Below are 25,839 nucleotides of genomic sequence, written 5' to 3' on the forward strand. Positions count from 1 at the left end.
ACTTAATACGAAAATCCAATCGGTTACCCTCCTAGACATACCCTTTCCGAGATGGAGTGAGGCCTTCAAAACAACAATTTTAACACATTTGGGGTTTGGGTTAGGGTTAGTGTTTGGGTTAGGGTCAGTGTTAAGGTTAGGGTTAAGGTTAGGGTTAGGGTTAGGGTTAGGGTCAAGATTGGGACATGGTAGTATACTTTGACGAGGGTTAGTGAGGTGCCCTTTCTCACTTCTGCGCATGTCTGCCCTTTTTTGTGACTGCGCATGCGTCAAAAATTTCAAAAAATATTTCTAAGTACAGAGTATGAAAAGTACCTTTGACTTCAATCTTCAAACAGATGTAGAATGGATTTGAAAAGAGATATTTTTATAAAGTTAACTGTTCCTAAAAGATGGAAAAGCAATCTAAAGGATGGAAACGTATTTGTATCACTAAAATGTACGGCCGCACTTTCCGACCTCAGTGAAGAAACGTTTGTGGGAGAGAAAAGCCTAACCCCGAGTTAACCCCAACTCCTAAACTACAACAGATAAAGACTTGCGGTCTTCACTACAAGCTTAATTGTCCAAAAGTACTACCCCTAACGGGGCCGATTTTTTAACGGCAAGCCGATCGGAGCAAAGGATCATGTTGAAATATTAAAAAGATCGACTATGAAAAGTACCAAAAACCATAACCCGACCCCCCATCCCTCCAAAATTGTGATTTTTGAGAAGTTTGTGAAAAAACTTAATACGAAAATCCAATCGGTTACCCTCCTAGACATACCCTTTCCGAGATGGAGTGAGGCCTTCAAAACAACAATTTTAACACATTTGGGGTTTGGGTTAGGGTTAGTGTTTGGGTTAGGGTCAGTGTTAAGGTTAGGGTTAAGGTTAGGGTTAGGGTTAGGGTTAGGGTCAAGATTGGGACATGGTAGTATACTTTGACGAGGGTTAGTGAGGTGCCCTTTCTCACTTCTGCGCATGTCTGCCCTTTTTTGTGACTGCGCATGCGTCAAAAATTTCAAAAAATATTTCTAAGTACAGAGTATGAAAAGTACCTTTGACTTCAATCTTCAAACAGATGTAGAATGGATTTGAAAAGAGATATTTTTATAAAGTTAACTGTTCCTAAAAGATGGAAAAGCAATCTAAAGGATGGAAACGTATTTGTATCACTAAAATGTACGGCCGCACTTTCCGACCTCAGTGAAGAAACGTTTGTGGGAGAGAAAAGCCTAACCCCGAGTTAACCCCAACTCCTAAACTACAACAGATAAAGACTTGCGGTCTTCACTACAAGCTTAATTGTCCAAAAGTACTACCCCTAACGGGGCCGATTTTTTAACGGCAAGCCGATCGGAGCAAAGGATCATGTTGAAATATTAAAAAGATCGACTATGAAAAGTACCAAAAACCATAACCCGACCCCCCATCCCTCCAAAATTGTGATTTTTGAGAAGTTTGTGAAAAAACTTAATACGAAAATCCAATCAGTTACCCTCCTAAACATACCCTTTCCGAGATGGAGTGAGGCCTTCAAAACAACAATTTTAACACATTTGGGGTTTGGGTTAGGGTTAGTGTTTGGGTTAGGGTCAGTGTTAAGGTTAGGGTTAAGGTTAGGGTTAGGGTTAGGGTTAGGGTCAAGATTGGGACATGGTAGTATACTTTGACGAGGGTTAGTGAGGTGCCCTTTCTCACTTCTGCGCATGTCTGCCCTTTTTTGTGACTGCGCATGCGTCAAAAATTTCAAAAAATATTTCTAAGTACAGAGTATGAAAAGTACCTTTGACTTCAATCTTCAAACAGATGTAGAATGGATTTGAAAAGAGATATTTTTATAAAGTTAACTGTTCCTAAAAGATGGAAAAGCAATCTAAAGGATGGAAACGTATTTGTATCACTAAAATGTACGGCCGCACTTTCCGACCTCAGTGAAGAAACGTTTGTGGGAGAGAAAAGCCTAACCCCGAGTTAACCCCAACTCCTAAACTACAACAGATAAAGACTTGCGGTCTTCACTACAAGCTTAATTGTCCAAAAGTACTACCCCTAACGGGGCCGATTTTTTAACGGCAAGCCGATCGGAGCAAAGGATCATGTTGAAATATTAAAAAGATCGACTATGAAAAGTACCAAAAACCATAACCCGACCCCCCATCCCTCCAAAATTGTGATTTTTGAGAAGTTTGTGAAAAAACTTAATACGAAAATCCAATCGGTTACCCTCCTAGACATACCCTTTCCGAGATGGAGTGAGGCCTTCAAAACAACAATTTTAACACATTTGGGGTTTGGGTTAGGGTTAGTGTTTGGGTTAGGGTCAGTGTTAAGGTTAGGGTTAAGGTTAGGGTTAGGGTTAGGGTTAGGGTCAAGATTGGGACATGGTAGTATACTTTGACGAGGGTTAGTGAGGTGCCCTTTCTCACTTCTGCGCATGTCTGCCCTTTTTTGTGACTGCGCATGCGTCAAAAATTTCAAAAAATATTTCTAAGTACAGAGTATGAAAAGTACCTTTGACTTCAATCTTCAAACAGATGTAGAATGGATTTGAAAAGAGATATTTTTATAAAGTTAACTGTTCCTAAAAGATGGAAAAGCAATCTAAAGGATGGAAACGTATTTGTATCACTAAAATGTACGGCCGCACTTTCCGACCTCAGTGAAGAAACGTTTGTGGGAGAGAAAAGCCTAACCCCGAGTTAACCCCAACTCCTAAACTACAACAGATAAAGACTTGCGGTCTTCACTACAAGCTTAATTGTCCAAAAGTACTACCCCTAACGGGGCCGATTTTTTAACGGCAAGCCGATCGGAGCAAAGGATCATGTTGAAATATTAAAAAGATCGACTATGAAAAGTACCAAAAACCATAACCCGACCCCCCATCCCTCCAAAATTGTGATTTTTGAGAAGTTTGTGAAAAAACTTAATACGAAAATCCAATCGGTTACCCTCCTAGACATACCCTTTCCGAGATGGAGTGAGGCCTTCAAAACAACAATTTTAACACATTTGGGGTTTGGGTTAGGGTTAGTGTTTGGGTTAGGGTCAGTGTTAAGGTTAGGGTTAAGGTTAGGGTTAGGGTTAGGGTTAGGGTCAAGATTGGGACATGGTAGTATACTTTGACGAGGGTTAGTGAGGTGCCCTTTCTCACTTCTGCGCATGTCTGCCCTTTTTTGTGACTGCGCATGCGTCAAAAATTTCAAAAAATATTTCTAAGTACAGAGTATGAAAAGTACCTTTGACTTCAATCTTCAAACAGATGTAGAATGGATTTGAAAAGAGATATTTTTATAAAGTTAACTGTTCCTAAAAGATGGAAAAGCAATCTAAAGGATGGAAACGTATTTGTATCACTAAAATGTACGGCCGCACTTTCCGACCTCAGTGAAGAAACGTTTGTGGGAGAGAAAAGCCTAACCCCGAGTTAACCCCAACTCCTAAACTACAACAGATAAAGACTTGCGGTCTTCACTACAAGCTTAATTGTCCAAAAGTACTACCCCTAACGGGGCCGATTTTTTAACGGCAAGCCGATCGGAGCAAAGGATCATGTTGAAATATTAAAAAGATCGACTATGAAAAGTACCAAAAACCATAACCCGACCCCCCATCCCTCCAAAATTGTGATTTTTGAGAAGTTTGTGAAAAAACTTAATACGAAAATCCAATCGGTTACCCTCCTAGACATACCCTTTCCGAGATGGAGTGAGGCCTTCAAAACAACAATTTTAACACATTTGGGGTTTGGGTTAGGGTTAGTGTTTGGGTTAGGGTCAGTGTTAAGGTTAGGGTTAAGGTTAGGGTTAGGGTTAGGGTTAGGGTCAAGATTGGGACATGGTAGTATACTTTGACGAGGGTTAGTGAGGTGCCCTTTCTCACTTCTGCGCATGTCTGCCCTTTTTTGTGACTGCGCATGCGTCAAAAATTTCAAAAAATATTTCTAAGTACAGAGTATGAAAAGTACCTTTGACTTCAATCTTCAAACAGATGTAGAATGGATTTGAAAAGAGATATTTTTATAAAGTTAACTGTTCCTAAAAGATGGAAAAGCAATCTAAAGGATGGAAACGTATTTGTATCACTAAAATGTACGGCCGCACTTTCCGACCTCAGTGAAGAAACGTTTGTGGGAGAGAAAAGCCTAACCCCGAGTTAACCCCAACTCCTAAACTACAACAGATAAAGACTTGCGGTCTTCACTACAAGCTTAATTGTCCAAAAGTACTACCCCTAACGGGGCCGATTTTTTAACGGCAAGCCGATCGGAGCAAAGGATCATGTTGAAATATTAAAAAGATCGACTATGAAAAGTACCAAAAACCATAACCCGACCCCCCATCCCTCCAAAATTGTGATTTTTGAGAAGTTTGTGAAAAAACTTAATACGAAAATCCAATCGGTTACCCTCCTAGACATACCCTTTCCGAGATGGAGTGAGGCCTTCAAAACAACAATTTTAACACATTTGGGGTTTGGGTTAGGGTTAGTGTTTGGGTTAGGGTCAGTGTTAAGGTTAGGGTTAAGGTTAGGGTTAGGGTTAGGGTTAGGGTCAAGATTGGGACATGGTAGTATACTTTGACGAGGGTTAGTGAGGTGCCCTTTCTCACTTCTGCGCATGTCTGCCCTTTTTTGTGACTGCGCATGCGTCAAAAATTTCAAAAAATATTTCTAAGTACAGAGTATGAAAAGTACCTTTGACTTCAATCTTCAAACAGATGTAGAATGGATTTGAAAAGAGATATTTTTATAAAGTTAACTGTTCCTAAAAGATGGAAAAGCAATCTAAAGGATGGAAACGTATTTGTATCACTAAAATGTACGGCCGCACTTTCCGACCTCAGTGAAGAAACGTTTGTGGGAGAGAAAAGCCTAACCCCGAGTTAACCCCAACTCCTAAACTACAACAGATAAAGACTTGCAGTCTTCACTACAAGCTTAATTGTCCAAAAGTACTACCCCTAACGGGCCGATTTTTTAACGGCAAGCCGATCGGAGCAAAGGATCATGTTGAAATATTAAAAAGATCGACTATGAAAAGTACCAAAAACCATAACCCGACCCCCCATCCCTCCAAAATTGTGATTTTTGAGAAGTTTGTGAAAAAACTTAATACGAAAATCCAATCGGTTACCCTCCTAGACATACCCTTTCCGAGATGGAGTGAGGCCTTCAAAACAACAATTTTAACACATTTGGGGTTTGGGTTAGGGTTAGTGTTTGGGTTAGGGTCAGTGTTAAGGTTAGGGTTAAGGTTAGGGTTAGGGTTAGGGTTAGGGTCAAGATTGGGACATGGTAGTATACTTTGACGAGGGTTAGTGAGGTGCCCTTTCTCACTTCTGCGCATGTCTGCCCTTTTTTGTGACTGCGCATGCGTCAAAAATTTCAAAAAATATTTCTAAGTACAGAGTATGAAAAGTACCTTTGACTTCAATCTTCAAACAGATGTAGAATGGATTTGAAAAGAGATATTTTTATAAAGTTAACTGTTCCTAAAAGATGGAAAAGCAATCTAAAGGATGGAAACGTATTTGTATCACTAAAATGTACGGCCGCACTTTCCGACCTCAGTGAAGAAACGTTTGTGGGAGAGAAAAGCCTAACCCCGAGTTAACCCCAACTCCTAAACTACAACAGATAAAGACTTGCGGTCTTCACTACAAGCTTAATTGTCCAAAAGTACTACCCCTAACGGGGCCGATTTTTTAACGGCAAGCCGATCGGAGCAAAGGATCATGTTGAAATATTAAAAAGATCGACTATGAAAAGTACCAAAAACCATAACCCGACCCCCCATCCCTCCAAAATTGTGATTTTTGAGAAGTTTGTGAAAAAACTTAATACGAAAATCCAATCGGTTACCCTCCTAGACATACCCTTTCCGAGATGGAGTGAGGCCTTCAAAACAACAATTTTAACACATTTGGGGTTTGGGTTAGGGTTAGTGTTTGGGTTAGGGTCAGTGTTAAGGTTAGGGTTAAGGTTAGGGTTAGGGTTAGGGTTAGGGTCAAGATTGGGACATGGTAGTATACTTTGACGAGGGTTAGTGAGGTGCCCTTTCTCACTTCTGCGCATGTCTGCCCTTTTTTGTGACTGCGCATGCGTCAAAAATTTCAAAAAATATTTCTAAGTACAGAGTATGAAAAGTACCTTTGACTTCAATCTTCAAACAGATGTAGAATGGATTTGAAAAGAGATATTTTTATAAAGTTAACTGTTCCTAAAAGATGGAAAAGCAATCTAAAGGATGGAAACGTATTTGTATCACTAAAATGTACGGCCGCACTTTCCGACCTCAGTGAAGAAACGTTTGTGGGAGAGAAAAGCCTAACCCCGAGTTAACCCCAACTCCTAAACTACAACAGATAAAGACTTGCGGTCTTCACTACAAGCTTAATTGTCCAAAAGTACTACCCCTAACGGGGCCGATTTTTTAACGGCAAGCCGATCGGAGCAAAGGATCATGTTGAAATATTAAAAAGATCGACTATGAAAAGTACCAAAAACCATAACCCGACCCCCCATCCCTCCAAAATTGTGATTTTTGAGAAGTTTGTGAAAAAACTTAATACGAAAATCCAATCGGTTACCCTCCTAGACATACCCTTTCCGAGATGGAGTGAGGCCTTCAAAACAACAATTTTAACACATTTGGGGTTTGGGTTAGGGTTAGTGTTTGGGTTAGGGTCAGTGTTAAGGTTAGGGTTAAGGTTAGGGTTAGGGTTAGGGTTAGGGTCAAGATTGGGACATGGTAGTATACTTTGACGAGGGTTAGTGAGGTGCCCTTTCTCACTTCTGCGCATGTCTGCCCTTTTTTGTGACTGCGCATGCGTCAAAAATTTCAAAAAATATTTCTAAGTACAGAGTATGAAAAGTACCTTTGACTTCAATCTTCAAACAGATGTAGAATGGATTTGAAAAGAGATATTTTTATAAAGTTAACTGTTCCTAAAAGATGGAAAAGCAATCTAAAGGATGGAAACGTATTTGTATCACTAAAATGTACGGCCGCACTTTCCGACCTCAGTGAAGAAACGTTTGTGGGAGAGAAAAGCCTAACCCCGAGTTAACCCCAACTCCTAAACTACAACAGATAAAGACTTGCGGTCTTCACTACAAGCTTAATTGTCCAAAAGTACTACCCCTAACGGGGCCGATTTTTTAACGGCAAGCCGATCGGAGCAAAGGATCATGTTGAAATATTAAAAAGATCGACTATGAAAAGTACCAAAAACCATAACCCGACCCCCCATCCCTCCAAAATTGTGATTTTTGAGAAGTTTGTGAAAAAACTTAATACGAAAATCCAATCGGTTACCCTCCTAGACATACCCTTTCCGAGATGGAGTGAGGCCTTCAAAACAACAATTTTAACACATTTGGGGTTTGGGTTAGGGTTAGTGTTTGGGTTAGGGTCAGTGTTAAGGTTAGGGTTAAGGTTAGGGTTAGGGTTAGGGTTAGGGTCAAGATTGGGACATGGTAGTATACTTTGACGAGGGTTAGTGAGGTGCCCTTTCTCACTTCTGCGCATGTCTGCCCTTTTTTGTGACTGCGCATGCGTCAAAAATTTCAAAAAATATTTCTAAGTACAGAGTATGAAAAGTACCTTTGACTTCAATCTTCAAACAGATGTAGAATGGATTTGAAAAGAGATATTTTTATAAAGTTAACTGTTCCTAAAAGATGGAAAAGCAATCTAAAGGATGGAAACGTATTTGTATCACTAAAATGTACGGCCGCACTTTCCGACCTCAGTGAAGAAACGTTTGTGGGAGAGAAAAGCCTAACCCCGAGTTAACCCCAACTCCTAAACTACAACAGATAAAGACTTGCGGTCTTCACTACAAGCTTAATTGTCCAAAAGTACTACCCCTAACGGGGCCGATTTTTTAACGGCAAGCCGATCGGAGCAAAGGATCATGTTGAAATATTAAAAAGATCGACTATGAAAAGTACCAAAAACCATAACCCGACCCCCCATCCCTCCAAAATTGTGATTTTTGAGAAGTTTGTGAAAAAACTTAATACGAAAATCCAATCGGTTACCCTCCTAGACATACCCTTTCCGAGATGGAGTGAGGCCTTCAAAACAACAATTTTAACACATTTGGGGTTTGGGTTAGGGTTAGTGTTTGGGTTAGGGTCAGTGTTAAGGTTAGGGTTAAGGTTAGGGTTAGGGTTAGGGTTAGGGTCAAGATTGGGACATGGTAGTATACTTTGACGAGGGTTAGTGAGGTGCCCTTTCTCACTTCTGCGCATGTCTGCCCTTTTTTGTGACTGCGCATGCGTCAAAAATTTCAAAAAATATTTCTAAGTACAGAGTATGAAAAGTACCTTTGACTTCAATCTTCAAACAGATGTAGAATGGATTTGAAAAGAGATATTTTTATAAAGTTAACTGTTCCTAAAAGATGGAAAAGCAATCTAAAGGATGGAAACGTATTTGTATCACTAAAATGTACGGCCGCACTTTCCGACCTCAGTGAAGAAACGTTTGTGGGAGAGAAAAGCCTAACCCCGAGTTAACCCCAACTCCTAAACTACAACAGATAAAGACTTGCGGTCTTCACTACAAGCTTAATTGTCCAAAAGTACTACCCCTAACGGGGCCGATTTTTTAACGGCAAGCCGATCGGAGCAAAGGATCATGTTGAAATATTAAAAAGATCGACTATGAAAAGTACCAAAAACCATAACCCGACCCCCCATCCCTCCAAAATTGTGATTTTTGAGAAGTTTGTGAAAAAACTTAATACGAAAATCCAATCGGTTACCCTCCTAGACATACCCTTTCCGAGATGGAGTGAGGCCTTCAAAACAACAATTTTAACACATTTGGGGTTTGGGTTAGGGTTAGTGTTTGGGTTAGGGTCAGTGTTAAGGTTAGGGTTAAGGTTAGGGTTAGGGTTAGGGTTAGGGTCAAGATTGGGACATGGTAGTATACTTTGACGAGGGTTAGTGAGGTGCCCTTTCTCACTTCTGCGCATGTCTGCCCTTTTTTGTGACTGCGCATGCGTCAAAAATTTCAAAAAATATTTCTAAGTACAGAGTATGAAAAGTACCTTTGACTTCAATCTTCAAACAGATGTAGAATGGATTTGAAAAGAGATATTTTTATAAAGTTAACTGTTCCTAAAAGATGGAAAAGCAATCTAAAGGATGGAAACGTATTTGTATCACTAAAATGTACGGCCGCACTTTCCGACCTCAGTGAAGAAACGTTTGTGGGAGAGAAAAGCCTAACCCCGAGTTAACCCCAACTCCTAAACTACAACAGATAAAGACTTGCGGTCTTCACTACAAGCTTAATTGTCCAAAAGTACTACCCCTAACGGGGCCGATTTTTTAACGGCAAGCCGATCGGAGCAAAGGATCATGTTGAAATATTAAAAAGATCGACTATGAAAAGTACCAAAAACCATAACCCGACCCCCCATCCCTCCAAAATTGTGATTTTTGAGAAGTTTGTGAAAAAACTTAATACGAAAATCCAATCGGTTACCCTCCTAGACATACCCTTTCCGAGATGGAGTGAGGCCTTCAAAACAACAATTTTAACACATTTGGGGTTTGGGTTAGGGTTAGTGTTTGGGTTAGGGTCAGTGTTAAGGTTAGGGTTAAGGTTAGGGTTAGGGTTAGGGTTAGGGTCAAGATTGGGACATGGTAGTATACTTTGACGAGGGTTAGTGAGGTGCCCTTTCTCACTTCTGCGCATGTCTGCCCTTTTTTGTGACTGCGCATGCGTCAAAAATTTCAAAAAATATTTCTAAGTACAGAGTATGAAAAGTACCTTTGACTTCAATCTTCAAACAGATGTAGAATGGATTTGAAAAGAGATATTTTTATAAAGTTAACTGTTCCTAAAAGATGGAAAAGCAATCTAAAGGATGGAAACGTATTTGTATCACTAAAATGTACGGCCGCACTTTCCGACCTCAGTGAAGAAACGTTTGTGGGAGAGAAAAGCCTAACCCCGAGTTAACCCCAACTCCTAAACTACAACAGATAAAGACTTGCGGTCTTCACTACAAGCTTAATTGTCCAAAAGTACTACCCCTAACGGGGCCGATTTTTTAACGGCAAGCCGATCGGAGCAAAGGATCATGTTGAAATATTAAAAAGATCGACTATGAAAAGTACCAAAAACCATAACCCGACCCCCCATCCCTCCAAAATTGTGATTTTTGAGAAGTTTGTGAAAAAACTTAATACGAAAATCCAATCGGTTACCCTCCTAGACATACCCTTTCCGAGATGGAGTGAGGCCTTCAAAACAACAATTTTAACACATTTGGGGTTTGGGTTAGGGTTAGTGTTTGGGTTAGGGTCAGTGTTAAGGTTAGGGTTAAGGTTAGGGTTAGGGTTAGGGTTAGGGTCAAGATTGGGACATGGTAGTATACTTTGACGAGGGTTAGTGAGGTGCCCTTTCTCACTTCTGCGCATGTCTGCCCTTTTTTGTGACTGCGCATGCGTCAAAAATTTCAAAAAATATTTCTAAGTACAGAGTATGAAAAGTACCTTTGACTTCAATCTTCAAACAGATGTAGAATGGATTTGAAAAGAGATATTTTTATAAAGTTAACTGTTCCTAAAAGATGGAAAAGCAATCTAAAGGATGGAAACGTATTTGTATCACTAAAATGTACGGCCGCACTTTCCGACCTCAGTGAAGAAACGTTTGTGGGAGAGAAAAGCCTAACCCCGAGTTAACCCCAACTCCTAAACTACAACAGATAAAGACTTGCGGTCTTCACTACAAGCTTAATTGTCCAAAAGTACTACCCCTAACGGGGCCGATTTTTTAACGGCAAGCCGATCGGAGCAAAGGATCATGTTGAAATATTAAAAAGATCGACTATGAAAAGTACCAAAAACCATAACCCGACCCCCCATCCCTCCAAAATTGTGATTTTTGAGAAGTTTGTGAAAAAACTTAATACGAAAATCCAATCGGTTACCCTCCTAGACATACCCTTTCCGAGATGGAGTGAGGCCTTCAAAACAACAATTTTAACACATTTGGGGTTTGGGTTAGGGTTAGTGTTTGGGTTAGGGTCAGTGTTAAGGTTAGGGTTAAGGTTAGGGTTAGGGTTAGGGTTAGGGTCAATATTGGGACATGGTAGTATACTTTGACGAGGGTTAGTGAGGTGCCCTTTCTCACTTCTGCGCATGTCTGCCCTTTTTTGTGACTGCGCATGCGTCAAAAATTTCAAAAAATATTTCTAAGTACAGAGTATGAAAAGTACCTTTGACTTCAATCTTCAAACAGATGTAGAATGGATTTGAAAAGAGATATTTTTATAAAGTTAACTGTTCCTAAAAGATGGAAAAGCAATCTAAAGGATGGAAACGTATTTGTATCACTAAAATGTACGGCCGCACTTTCCGACCTCAGTGAAGAAACGTTTGTGGGAGAGAAAAGCCTAACCCCGAGTTAACCCCAACTCCTAAACTACAACAGATAAAGACTTGCGGTCTTCACTACAAGCTTAATTGTCCAAAAGTACTACCCCTAACGGGGCCGATTTTTTAACGGCAAGCCGATCGGAGCAAAGGATCATGTTGAAATATTAAAAAGATCGACTATGAAAAGTACCAAAAACCATAACCCGACCCCCCATCCCTCCAAAATTGTGATTTTTGAGAAGTTTGTGAAAAAACTTAATACGAAAATCCAATCGGTTACCCTCCTAGACATACCCTTTCCGAGATGGAGTGAGGCCTTCAAAACAACAATTTTAACACATTTGGGGTTTGGGTTAGGGTTAGTGTTTGGGTTAGGGTCAGTGTTAAGGTTAGGGTTAAGGTTAGGGTTAGGGTTAGGGTTAGGGTCAAGATTGGGACATGGTAGTATACTTTGACGAGGGTTAGTGAGGTGCCCTTTCTCACTTCTGCGCATGTCTGCCCTTTTTTGTGACTGCGCATGCGTCAAAAATTTCAAAAAATATTTCTAAGTACAGAGTATGAAAAGTACCTTTGACTTCAATCTTCAAACAGATGTAGAATGGATTTGAAAAGAGATATTTTTATAAAGTTAACTGTTCCTAAAAGATGGAAAAGCAATCTAAAGGATGGAAACGTATTTGTATCACTAAAATGTACGGCCGCACTTTCCGACCTCAGTGAAGAAACGTTTGTGGGAGAGAAAAGCCTAACCCCGAGTTAACCCCAACTCCTAAACTACAACAGATAAAGACTTGCGGTCTTCACTACAAGCTTAATTGTCCAAAAGTACTACCCCTAACGGGGCCGATTTTTTAACGGCAAGCCGATCGGAGCAAAGGATCATGTTGAAATATTAAAAAGATCGACTATGAAAAGTACCAAAAACCATAACCCGACCCCCCATCCCTCCAAAATTGTGATTTTTGAGAAGTTTGTGAAAAAACTTAATACGAAAATCCAATCGGTTACCCTCCTAGACATACCCTTTCCGAGATGGAGTGAGGCCTTCAAAACAACAATTTTAACACATTTGGGGTTTGGGTTAGGGTTAGTGTTTGGGTTAGGGTCAGTGTTAAGGTTAGGGTTAAGGTTAGGGTTAGGGTTAGGGTTAGGGTCAAGATTGGGACATGGTAGTATACTTTGACGAGGGTTAGTGAGGTGCCCTTTCTCACTTCTGCGCATGTCTGCCCTTTTTTGTGACTGCGCATGCGTCAAAAATTTCAAAAAATATTTCTAAGTACAGAGTATGAAAAGTACCTTTGACTTCAATCTTCAAACAGATGTAGAATGGATTTGAAAAGAGATATTTTTATAAAGTTAACTGTTCCTAAAAGATGGAAAAGCAATCTAAAGGATGGAAACGTATTTGTATCACTAAAATGTACGGCCGCACTTTCCGACCTCAGTGAAGAAACGTTTGTGGGAGAGAAAAGCCTAACCCCGAGTTAACCCCAACTCCTAAACTACAACAGATAAAGACTTGCGGTCTTCACTACAAGCTTAATTGTCCAAAAGTACTACCCCTAACGGGGCCGATTTTTTAACGGCAAGCCGATCGGAGCAAAGGATCATGTTGAAATATTAAAAAGATCGACTATGAAAAGTACCAAAAACCATAACCCGACCCCCCATCCCTCCAAAATTGTGATTTTTGAGAAGTTTGTGAAAAAACTTAATACGAAAATCCAATCGGTTACCCTCCTAGACATACCCTTTCCGAGATGGAGTGAGGCCTTCAAAACAACAATTTTAACACATTTGGGGTTTGGGTTAGGGTTAGTGTTTGGGTTAGGGTCAGTGTTAAGGTTAGGGTTAAGGTTAGGGTTAGGGTTAGGGTTAGGGTCAAGATTGGGACATGGTAGTATACTTTGACGAGGGTTAGTGAGGTGCCCTTTCTCACTTCTGCGCATGTCTGCCCTTTTTTGTGACTGCGCATGCGTCAAAAATTTCAAAAAATATTTCTAAGTACAGAGTATGAAAAGTACCTTTGACTTCAATCTTCAAACAGATGTAGAATGGATTTGAAAAGAGATATTTTTATAAAGTTAACTGTTCCTAAAAGATGGAAAAGCAATCTAAAGGATGGAAACGTATTTGTATCACTAAAATGTACGGCCGCACTTTCCGACCTCAGTGAAGAAACGTTTGTGGGAGAGAAAAGCCTAACCCCGAGTTAACCCCAACTCCTAAACTACAACAGATAAAGACTTGCGGTCTTCACTACAAGCTTAATTGTCCAAAAGTACTACCCCTAACGGGGCCGATTTTTTAACGGCAAGCCGATCGGAGCAAAGGATCATGTTGAAATATTAAAAAGATCGACTATGAAAAGTACCAAAAACCATAACCCGACCCCCCATCCCTCCAAAATTGTGATTTTTGAGAAGTTTGTGAAAAAACTTAATACGAAAATCCAATCGGTTACCCTCCTAGACATACCCTTTCCGAGATGGAGTGAGGCCTTCAAAACAACAATTTTAACACATTTGGGGTTTGGGTTAGGGTTAGTGTTTGGGTTAGGGTCAGTGTTAAGGTTAGGGTTAAGGTTAGGGTTAGGGTTAGGGTTAGGGTCAAGATTGGGACATGGTAGTATACTTTGACGAGGGTTAGTGAGGTGCCCTTTCTCACTTCTGCGCATGTCTGCCCTTTTTTGTGACTGCGCATGCGTCAAAAATTTCAAAAAATATTTCTAAGTACAGAGTATGAAAAGTACCTTTGACTTCAATCTTCAAACAGATGTAGAATGGATTTGAAAAGAGATATTTTTATAAAGTTAACTGTTCCTAAAAGATGGAAAAGCAATCTAAAGGATGGAAACGTATTTGTATCACTAAAATGTACGGCCGCACTTTCCGACCTCAGTGAAGAAACGTTTGTGGGAGAGAAAAGCCTAACCCCGAGTTAACCCCAACTCCTAAACTACAACAGATAAAGACTTGCGGTCTTCACTACAAGCTTAATTGTCCAAAAGTACTACCCCTAACGGGGCCGATTTTTTAACGGCAAGCCGATCGGAGCAAAGGATCATGTTGAAATATTAAAAAGATCGACTATGAAAAGTACCAAAAACCATAACCCGACCCCCCATCCCTCCAAAATTGTGATTTTTGAGAAGTTTGTGAAAAAACTTAATACGAAAATCCAATCGGTTACCCTCCTAGACATACCCTTTCCGAGATGGAGTGAGGCCTTCAAAACAACAATTTTAACACATTTGGGGTTTGGGTTAGGGTTAGTGTTTGGGTTAGGGTCAGTGTTAAGGTTAGGGTTAAGGTTAGGGTTAGGGTTAGGGTTAGGGTCAAGATTGGGACATGGTAGTATACTTTGACGAGGGTTAGTGAGGTGCCCTTTCTCACTTCTGCGCATGTCTGCCCTTTTTTGTGACTGCGCATGCGTCAAAAATTTCAAAAAATATTTCTAAGTACAGAGTATGAAAAGTACCTTTGACTTCAATCTTCAAACAGATGTAGAATGGATTTGAAAAGAGATATTTTTATAAAGTTAACTGTTCCTAAAAGATGGAAAAGCAATCTAAAGGATGGAAACGTATTTGTATCACTAAAATGTACGGCCGCACTTTCCGACCTCAGTGAAGAAACGTTTGTGGGAGAGAAAAGCCTAACCCCGAGTTAACCCCAACTCCTAAACTACAACAGATAAAGACTTGCGGTCTTCACTACAAGCTTAATTGTCCAAAAGTACTACCCCTAACGGGGCCGATTTTTTAACGGCAAGCCGATCGGAGCAAAGGATCATGTTGAAATATTAAAAAGATCGACTATGAAAAGTACCAAAAACCATAACCCGACCCCCCATCCCTCCAAAATTGTGATTTTTGAGAAGTTTGTGAAAAAACTTAATACGAAAATCCAATCGGTTACCCTCCTAGACATACCCTTTCCGAGATGGAGTGAGGCCTTCAAAACAACAATTTTAACACATTTGGGGTTTGGGTTAGGGTTAGTGTTTGGGTTAGGGTCAGTGTTAAGGTTAGGGTTAAGGTTAGGGTTAGGGTTAGGGTTAGGGTCAAGATTGGGACATGGTAGTATACTTTGACGAGGGTTAGTGAGGTGCCCTTTCTCACTTCTGCGCATGTCTGCCCTTTTTTGTGACTGCGCATGCGTCAAAAATTTCAAAAAATATTTCTAAGTACAGAGTATGAAAAGTACCTTTGACTTCAATCTTCAAACAGATGTAGAATGGATTTGAAAAGAGATATTTTTATAAAGTTAACTGTTCCTAAAAGATGGAAAAGCAATCTAAAGGATGGAAACGTATTTGTATCACTAAAATGTACGGCCGCACTTTCCGACCTCAGTGAAGAAACGTTTGTGGGAGAGAAAAGCCTAACCCCGAGTTAACCCCAACTCCTAAACTACAACAGATAAAGACTTGCGGTCTTCACTACAAGCTTAATTGTCCAAAAGTACTACCCCTAACGGGGCCGATTTTTTAACGGCAAGCCGATCGGAGCAAAGGATCATGTTGAAATATTAAAAAGATCGACTATGAAAAGTACCAAAAACCATAACCCGACCCCCCATCCCTCCAAAATTGTGATTTTTGAGAAGTTTGTGAAAAAACTTAATACGAAAATCCAATCGGTTACCCTCCTAGACATACCCTTTCCGAGATGGAGTGAGGCCTTCAAAACAACAATTTTAACACATTTGGGGTTTGGGTTAGGGTTAGTGTTTGGGTTAGGGTCAGTGTTAAGGTTAGGGTTAAGGTTAGGGTTAGGGTTAGGGTTAGGGTCAAGATTGGGACATGGTAGTATACTTTGACGAGGGTTAGTGAGGTGCCCTTTCTCACTTCTGCGCATGTCTGCCCTTTTTTGTGACTGCGCATGCGTCAAAAATTTCAAAAAATATTTCTAAGTACAGAGTATGAAAAGTACCTTTGACTTCAATCTTCAAACAGATGTAGAATGGATTTGAAAAGAGATATTTTTATAAAGTTAACTGTTCCTAAAAGATGGAAAAGCAATCTAAAGGATGGAAACGTATTTGTATCACTAAAATGTACGGCCGCACTTTCCGACCTCAGTGAAGAAACGTTTGTGGGAGAGAAAAGCCTAACCCCGAGTTAACCCCAACTCCTAAACTACAACAGATAAAGACTTGCGGTCTTCACTACAAGCTTAATTGTCCAAAAGTACTACCCCTAACGGGGCCGATTTTTTAACGGCAAGCCGATCGGAGCAAAGGATCATGTTGAAATATTAAAAAGATCGACTATGAAAAGTACCAAAAACCATAACCCGACCCCCCATCCCTCCAAAATTGTGATTTTTGAGAAGTTTGTGAAAAAACTTAATACGAAAATCCAATCGGTTACCCTCCTAGACATACCCTTTCCGAGATGGAGTGAGGCCTTCAAAACAACAATTTTAACACATTTGGGGTTTGGGTTAGGGTTAGTGTTTGGGTTAGGGTCAGTGTTAAGGTTAGGGTTAAGGTTAGGGTTAGGGTTAGGGTTAGGGTCAAGATTGGGACATGGTAGTATACTTTGACGAGGGTTAGTGAGGTGCCCTTTCTCACTTCTGCGCATGTCTGCCCTTTTTTGTGACTGCGCATGCGTCAAAAATTTCAAAAAATATTTCTAAGTACAGAGTATGAAAAGTACCTTTGACTTCAATCTTCAAACAGATGTAGAATGGATTTGAAAAGAGATATTTTTATAAAGTTAACTGTTCCTAAAAGATGGAAAAGCAATCTAAAGGATGGAAACGTATTTGTATCACTAAAATGTACGGCCGCACTTTCCGACCTCAGTGAAGAAACGTTTGTGGGAGAGAAAAGCCTAACCCCGAGTTAACCCCAACTCCTAAACTACAACAGATAAAGACTTGCGGTCTTCACTACAAGCTTAATTGTCCAAAAGTACTACCCCTAACGGGGCCGATTTTTTAACGGCAAGCCGATCGGAGCAAAGGATCATGTTGAAATATTAAAAAGATCGACTATGAAAAGTACCAAAAACCATAACCCGACCCCCCATCCCTCCAAAATTGTGATTTTTGAGAAGTTTGTGAAAAAACTTAATACGAAAATCCAATCGGTTACCCTCCTAGACATACCCTTTCCGAGATGGAGTGAGGCCTTCAAAACAACAATTTTAACACATTTGGGGTTTGGGTTAGGGTTAGTGTTTGGGTTAGGGTCAGTGTTAAGGTTAGGGTTAAGGTTAGGGTTAGGGTTAGGGTTAGGGTCAAGATTGGGACATGGTAGTATACTTTGACGAGGGTTAGTGAGGTGCCCTTTCTCACTTCTGCGCATGTCTGCCCTTTTTTGTGACTGCGCATGCGTCAAAAATTTCAAAAAATATTTCTAAGTACAGAGTATGAAAAGTACCTTTGACTTCAATCTTCAAACAGATGTAGAATGGATTTGAAAAGAGATATTTTTATAAAGTTAACTGTTCCTAAAAGATGGAAAAGCAATCTAAAGGATGGAAACGTATTTGTATCACTAAAATGTACGGCCGCACTTTCCGACCTCAGTGAAGAAACGTTTGTGGGAGAGAAAAGCCTAACCCCGAGTTAACCCCAACTCCTAAACTACAACAGATAAAGACTTGCGGTCTTCACTACAAGCTTAATTGTCCAAAAGTACTACCCCTAACGGGGCCGATTTTTTAACGGCAAGCCGATCGGAGCAAAGGATCATGTTGAAATATTAAAAAGATCGACTATGAAAAGTACCAAAAACCATAACCCGACCCCCCATCCCTCCAAAATTGTGATTTTTGAGAAGTTTGTGAAAAAACTTAATACGAAAATCCAATCGGTTACCCTCCTAGACATACCCTTTCCGAGATGGAGTGAGGCCTTCAAAACAACAATTTTAACACATTTGGGGTTTGGGTTAGGGTTAGTGTTTGGGTTAGGGTCAGTGTTAAGGTTAGGGTTAAGGTTAGGGTTAGGGTTAGGGTTAGGGTCAAGATTGGGACATGGTAGTATACTTTGACGAGGGTTAGTGAGGTGCCCTTTCTCACTTCTGCGCATGTCTGCCCTTTTTTGTGACTGCGCATGCGTCAAAAATTTCAAAAAATATTTCTAAGTACAGAGTATGAAAAGTACCTTTGACTTCAATCTTCAAACAGATGTAGAATGGATTTGAAAAGAGATATTTTTATAAAGTTAACTGTTCCTAAAAGATGGAAAAGCAATCTAAAGGATGGAAACGTATTTGTATCACTAAAATGTACGGCCGCACTTTCCGACCTCAGTGAAGAAACGTTTGTGGGAGAGAAAAGCCTAACCCCGAGTTAACCCCAACTCCTAAACTACAACAGATAAAGACTTGCGGTCTTCACTACAAGCTTAATTGTCCAAAAGTACTACCCCTAACGGGGCCGATTTTTTAACGGCAAGCCGATCGGAGCAAAGGATCATGTTGAAATATTAAAAAGATCGACTATGAAAAGTACCAAAAACCATAACCCGACCCCCCATCCCTCCAAAATTGTGATTTTTGAGAAGTTTGTGAAAAAACTTAATACGAAAATCCAATCGGTTACCCTCCTAGACATACCCTTTCCGAGATGGAGTGAGGCCTTCAAAACAACAATTTTAACACATTTGGGGTTTGGGTTAGGGTTAGTGTTTGGGTTAGGGTCAGTGTTAAGGTTAGGGTTAAGGTTAGGGTTAGGGTTAGGGTTAGGGTCAAGATTGGGACATGGTAGTATACTTTGACGAGGGTTAGTGAGGTGCCCTTTCTCACTTCTGCGCATGTCTGCCCTTTTTTGTGACTGCGCATGCGTCAAAAATTTCAAAAAATATTTCTAAGTACAGAGTATGAAAAGTACCTTTGACTTCAATCTTCAAACAGATGTAGAATGGATTTGAAAAGAGATATTTTTATAAAGTTAACTGTTCCTAAAAGATGGAAAAGCAATCTAAAGGATGGAAACGTATTTGTATCACTAAAATGTACGGCCGCACTTTCCGACCTCAGTGAAGAAACGTTTGTGGGAGAGAAAAGCCTAACCCCGAGTTAACCCCAACTCCTAAACTACAACAGATAAAGACTTGCGGTCTTCACTACAAGCTTAATTGTCCAAAAGTACTACCCCTAACGGGGCCGATTTTTTAACGGCAAGCCGATCGGAGCAAAGGATCATGTTGAAATATTAAAAAGATCGACTATGAAAAGTACCAAAAACCATAACCCGACCCCCCATCCCTCCAAAATTGTGATTTTTGAGAAGTTTGTGAAAAAACTTAATACGAAAATCCAATCGGTTACCCTCCTAGACATACCCTTTCCGAGATGGAGTGAGGCCTTCAAAACAACAATTTTAACACATTTGGGGTTTGGGTTAGGGTTAGTGTTTGGGTTAGGGTCAGTGTTAAGGTTAGGGTTAAGGTTAGGGTTAGGGTTAGGGTTAGGGTCAAGATTGGGACATGGTAGTATACTTTGACGAGGGTTAGTGAGGTGCCCTTTCTCACTTCTGCGCATGTCTGCCCTTTTTTGTGACTGCGCATGCGTCAAAAATTTCAAAAAATATTTCTAAGTACAGAGTATGAAAAGTACCTTTGACTTCAATCTTCAAACAGATGTAGAATGGATTTGAAAAGAGATATTTTTATAAAGTTAACTGTTCCTAAAAGATGGAAAAGCAATCTAAAGGATGGAAACGTATTTGTATCACTAAAATGTACGGCCGCACTTTCCGACCTCAGTGAAGAAACGTTTGTGGGAGAGAAAAGCCTAACCCCGAGTTAACCCCAACTCCTAAACTACAACAGATAAAGACTTGCGGTCTTCACTACAAGCTTAATTGTCCAAAAGTACTACCCCTAACGGGGCCGATTTTTTAACGGCAAGCCGATCGGAGCAAAGGATCATGTTGAAATATTAAAAAGATCGACTATGAAAAGTACCAAAAACCATAACCCGACCCCCCATCCCTCCAAAATTGTGATTTTTGAGAAGTTTGTGAAAAAACTTAATACGAAAATCCAATCGGTTACCCTCCTAGACATACCCTTTCCGAGATGGAGTGAGGCCTTCAAAACAACAATTTTAACACATTTGGGGTTTGGGTTAGGGTTAGTGTTTGGGTTAGGGTCAGTGTTAAGGTTAGGGTTAAGGTTAGGGTTAGGGTTAGGGTTAGGGTCAAGATTGGGACATGGTAGTATACTTTGACGAGGGTTAGTGAGGTGCCCTTTCTCACTTCTGCGCATGTCTGCCCTTTTTTGTGACTGCGCATGCGTCAAAAATTTCAAAAAATATTTCTAAGTACAGAGTATGAAAAGTACCTTTGACTTCAATCTTCAAACAGATGTAGAATGGATTTGAAAAGAGATATTTTTATAAAGTTAACTGTTCCTAAAAGATGGAAAAGCAATCTAAAGGATGGAAACGTATTTGTATCACTAAAATGTACGGCCGCACTTTCCGACCTCAGTGAAGAAACGTTTGTGGGAGAGAAAAGCCTAACCCCGAGTTAACCCCAACTCCTAAACTACAACAGATAAAGACTTGCGGTCTTCACTACAAGCTTAATTGTCCAAAAGTACTACCCCTAACTGGGCCGATTTTTTAACGGCAAGCCGATCGGAGCAAAGGATCATGTTGAAATATTAAAAAGATCGACTATGAAAAGTACCAAAAACCATAACCCGACCCCCCATCCCTCCAAAATTGTGATTTTTGAGAAGTTTGTGAAAAAACTTAATACGAAAATCCAATCGGTTACCCTCCTAGACATACCCTTTCCGAGATGGAGTGAGGCCTTCAAAACAACAATTTTAACACATTTGGGGTTTGGGTTAGGGTTAGTGTTTGGGTTAGGGTCAGTGTTAAGGTTAGGGTTAAGGTTAGGGTTAGGGTTAGGGTTAGGGTCAAGATTGGGACATGGTAGTATACTTTGACGAGGGTTAGTGAGGTACCCTTTCTCACTTCTGCGCATGTCTGCCCTTTTTTGTGACTGCGCATGCGTCAAAAATTTCAAAAAATATTTCTAAGTACAGAGTATGAAAAGTACCTTTGACTTCAATCTTCAAACAGATGTAGAATGGATTTGAAAAGAGATATTTTTATAAAGTTAACTGTTCCTAAAAGATGGAAAAGCAATCTAAAGGATGGAAACGTATTTGTATCACTAAAATGTACGGCCGCACTTTCCGACCTCAGTGAAGAAACGTTTGTGGGAGAGAAAAGCCTAACCCCGAGTTAACCCCAACTCCTAAACTACAACAGATAAAGACTTGCGGTCTTCACTACAAGCTTAATTGTCCAAAAGTACTACCCCTAACGGGGCCGATTTTTTAACGGCAAGCCGATCGGAGCAAAGGATCATGTTGAAATATTAAAAAGATCGACTATGAAAAGTACCAAAAACCATAACCCGACCCCCCATCCCTCCAAAATTGTGATTTTTGAGAAGTTTGTGAAAAAACTTAATACGAAAATCCAATCGGTTACCCTCCTAGACATACCCTTTCCGAGATGGAGTGAGGCCTTCAAAACAACAATTTTAACACATTTGGGGTTTGGGTTAGGGTTAGTGTTTGGGTTAGGGTCAGTGTTAAGGTTAGGGTTAAGGTTAGGGTTAGGGTTAGGGTTAGGGTCAAGATTGGGACATGGTAGTATACTTTGACGAGGGTTAGTGAGGTGCCCTTTCTCACTTCTGCGCATGTCTGCCCTTTTTTGTGACTGCGCATGCGTCAAAAATTTCAAAAAATATTTCTAAGTACAGAGTATGAAAAGTACCTTTGACTTCAATCTTCAAACAGATGTAGAATGGATTTGAAAAGAGATATTTTTATAAAGTTAACTGTTCCTAAAAGATGGAAAAGCAATCTAAAGGATGGAAACGTATTTGTATCACTAAAATGTACGGCCGCACTTTCCGACCTCAGTGAAGAAACGTTTGTGGGAGAGAAAAGCCTAACCCCGAGTTAACCCCAACTCCTAAACTACAACAGATAAAGACTTGCGGTCTTCACTACAAGCTTAATTGTCCAAAAGTACTACCCCTAACGGGGCCGATTTTTTAACGGCAAGCCGATCGGAGCAAAGGATCATGTTGAAATATTAAAAAGATCGACTATGAAAAGTACCAAAAACCATAACCCGACCCCCCATCCCTCCAAAATTGTGATTTTTGAGAAGTTTGTGAAAAAACTTAATACGAAAATCCAATCGGTTACCCTCCTAGACATACCCTTTCCGAGATGGAGTGAGGCCTTCAAAACAACAATTTTAACACATTTGGGGTTTGGGTTAGGGTTAGTGTTTGGGTTAGGGTCAGTGTTAAGGTTAGGGTTAAGGTTAGGGTTAGGGTTAGGGTTAGGGTCAAGATTGGGACATGGTAGTATACTTTGACGAGGGTTAGTGAGGTGCCCTTTCTCACTTCTGCGCATGTCTGCCCTTTTTTGTGACTGCGCATGCGTCAAAAATTTCAAAAAATATTTCTAAGTACAGAGTATGAAAAGTACCTTTGACTTCAATCTTCAAACAGATGTAGAATGGATTTGAAAAGAGATATTTTTATAAAGTTAACTGTTCCTAAAAGATGGAAAAGCAATCTAAAGGATGGAAACGTATTTGTATCACTAAAATGTACGGCCGCACTTTCCGACCTCAGTGAAGAAACGTTTGTGGGAGAGAAAAGCCTAACCCCGAGTTAACCCCAACTCCTAAACTACAACAGATAAAGACTTGCGGTCTTCACTACAAGCTTAATTGTCCAAAAGTACTACCCCTAACGGGGCCGATTTTTTAACGGCAAGCCGATCGGAGCAAAGGATCATGTTGAAATATTAAAAAGATCGACTATGAAAAGTACCAAAAACCATAACCCGACCCCCCATCCCTCCAAAATTGTGATTTTTGAGAAGTTTGTGAAAAAACTTAATACGAAAATCCAATCGGTTACCCTCCTAGACATACCCTTTCCGAGATGGAGTGAGGCCTTCAAAACAACAATTTTAACACATTTGGGGTTTGGGTTAGGGTTAGTGTTTGGGTTAGGGTCAGTGTTAAGGTTAGGGTTAAGGTTAGGGTTAGGGTTAGGGTTAGGGTCAAGATTGGGACATGGTAGTATACTTTGACGAGGGTTAGTGAGGTGCCCTTTCTCACTTCTGCGCATGTCTGCCCTTTTTTGTGACTGCGCATGCGTCAAAAATTTCAAAAAATATTTCTAAGTACAGAGTATGAAAAGTACCTTTGACTTCAATCTTCAAACAGATGTAGAATGGATTTGAAAAGAGATATTTTTATAAAGTTAACTGTTCCTAAAAGATGGAAAAGCAATCTAAAGGATGGAAACGTATTTGTATCACTAAAATGTACGGCCGCACTTTCCGACCTCAGTGAAGAAACGTTTGTGGGAGAGAAAAGCCTAACCCCGAGTTAACCCCAACTCCTAAACTACAACAGATAAAGACTTGCGGTCTTCACTACAAGCTTAATTGTCCAAAAGTACTACCCCTAACGGGGCCGATTTTTTAACGGCAAGCCGATCGGAGCAAAGGATCATGTTGAAATATTAAAAAGATCGACTATGAAAAGTACCAAAAACCATAACCCGACCCCCCATCCCTCCAAAATTGTGATTTTTGAGAAGTTTGTGAAAAAACTTAATACGAAAATCCAATCGGTTACCCTCCTAGACATACCCTTTCCGAGATGGAGTGAGGCCTTCAAAACAACAATTTTAACACATTTGGGGTTTGGGTTAGGGTTAGTGTTTGGGTTAGGGTCAGTGTTAAGGTTAGGGTTAAGGTTAGGGTTAGGGTTAGGGTTAGGGTCAAGATTGGGACATGGTAGTATACTTTGACGAGGGTTAGTGAGGTGCCCTTTCTCACTTCTGCGCATGTCTGCCCTTTTTTGTGACTGCGCATGCGTCAAAAATTTCAAAAAATATTTCTAAGTACAGAGTATGAAAAGTACCTTTGACTTCAATCTTCAAACAGATGTAGAATGGATTTGAAAAGAGATATTTTTATAAAGTTAACTGTTCCTAAAAGATGGAAAAGCAATCTAAAGGATGGAAACGTATTTGTATCACTAAAATGTACGGCCGCACTTTCCGACCTCAGTGAAGAAACGTTTGTGGGAGAGAAAAGCCTAACCCCGAGTTAACCCCAACTCCTAAACTACAACAGATAAAGACTTGCGGTCTTCACTACAAGCTTAATTGTCCAAAAGTACTACCCCTAACGGGGCCGATTTTTTAACGGCAAGCCGATCGGAGCAAAGGATCATGTTGAAATATTAAAAAGATCGACTATGAAAAGTACCAAAAACCATAACCCGACCCCCCATCCCTCCAAAATTGTGATTTTTGAGAAGTTTGTGAAAAAACTTAATACGAAAATCCAATCGGTTACCCTCCTAGACATACCCTTTCCGAGATGGAGTGAGGCCTTCAAAACAACAATTTTAACACATTTGGGGTTTGGGTTAGGGTTAGTGTTTGGGTTAGGGTCAGTGTTAAGGTTAGGGTTAAGGTTAGGGTTAGGGTTAGGGTTAGGGTCAAGATTGGGACATGGTAGTATACTTTGACGAGGGTTAGTGAGGTGCCCTTTCTCACTTCTGCGCATGTCTGCCCTTTTTTGTGACTGCGCATGCGTCAAAAATTTCAAAAAATATTTCTAAGTACAGAGTATGAAAAGTACCTTTGACTTCAATCTTCAAACAGATGTAGAATGGATTTGAAAAGAGATATTTTTATAAAGTTAACTGTTCCTAAAAGATGGAAAAGCAATCTAAAGGATGGAAACGTATTTGTATCACTAAAATGTACGGCCGCACTTTCCGACCTCAGTGAAGAAACGTTTGTGGGAGAGAAAAGCCTAACCCCGAGTTAACCCCAACTCCTAAACTACAACAGATAAAGACTTGCGGTCTTCACTACAAGCTTAATTGTCCAAAAGTACTACCCCTAACGGGGCCGATTTTTTAACGGCAAGCCGATCGGAGCAAAGGATCATGTTGAAATATTAAAAAGATCGACTATGAAAAGTACCAAAAACCATAACCCGACCCCCCATCCCTCCAAAATTGTGATTTTTGAGAAGTTTGTGAAAAAACTTAATACGAAAATCCAATCGGTTACCCTCCTAGACATACCCTTTCCGAGATGGAGTGAGGCCTTCAAAACAACAATTTTAACACATTTGGGGTTTGGGTTAGGGTTAGTGTTTGGGTTAGGGTCAGTGTTAAGGTTAGGGTTAAGGTTAGGGTTAGGGTTAGGGTTAGGGTCAAGATTGGGACATGGTAGTATACTTTGACGAGGGTTAGTGAGGTGCCCTTTCTCACTTCTGCGCATGTCTGCCCTTTTTTGTGACTGCGCATGCGTCAAAAATTTCAAAAAATATTTCTAAGTACAGAGTATGAAAAGTACCTTTGACTTCAATCTTCAAACAGATGTAGAATGGATTTGAAAAGA

This window comes from Mytilus trossulus, chromosome 9, assembly GCF_036588685.1.
Source record: "Mytilus trossulus isolate FHL-02 chromosome 9, PNRI_Mtr1.1.1.hap1, whole genome shotgun sequence".
Classification (NCBI taxonomy): Eukaryota; Metazoa; Mollusca; class Bivalvia; order Mytilida; family Mytilidae; genus Mytilus; species Mytilus trossulus.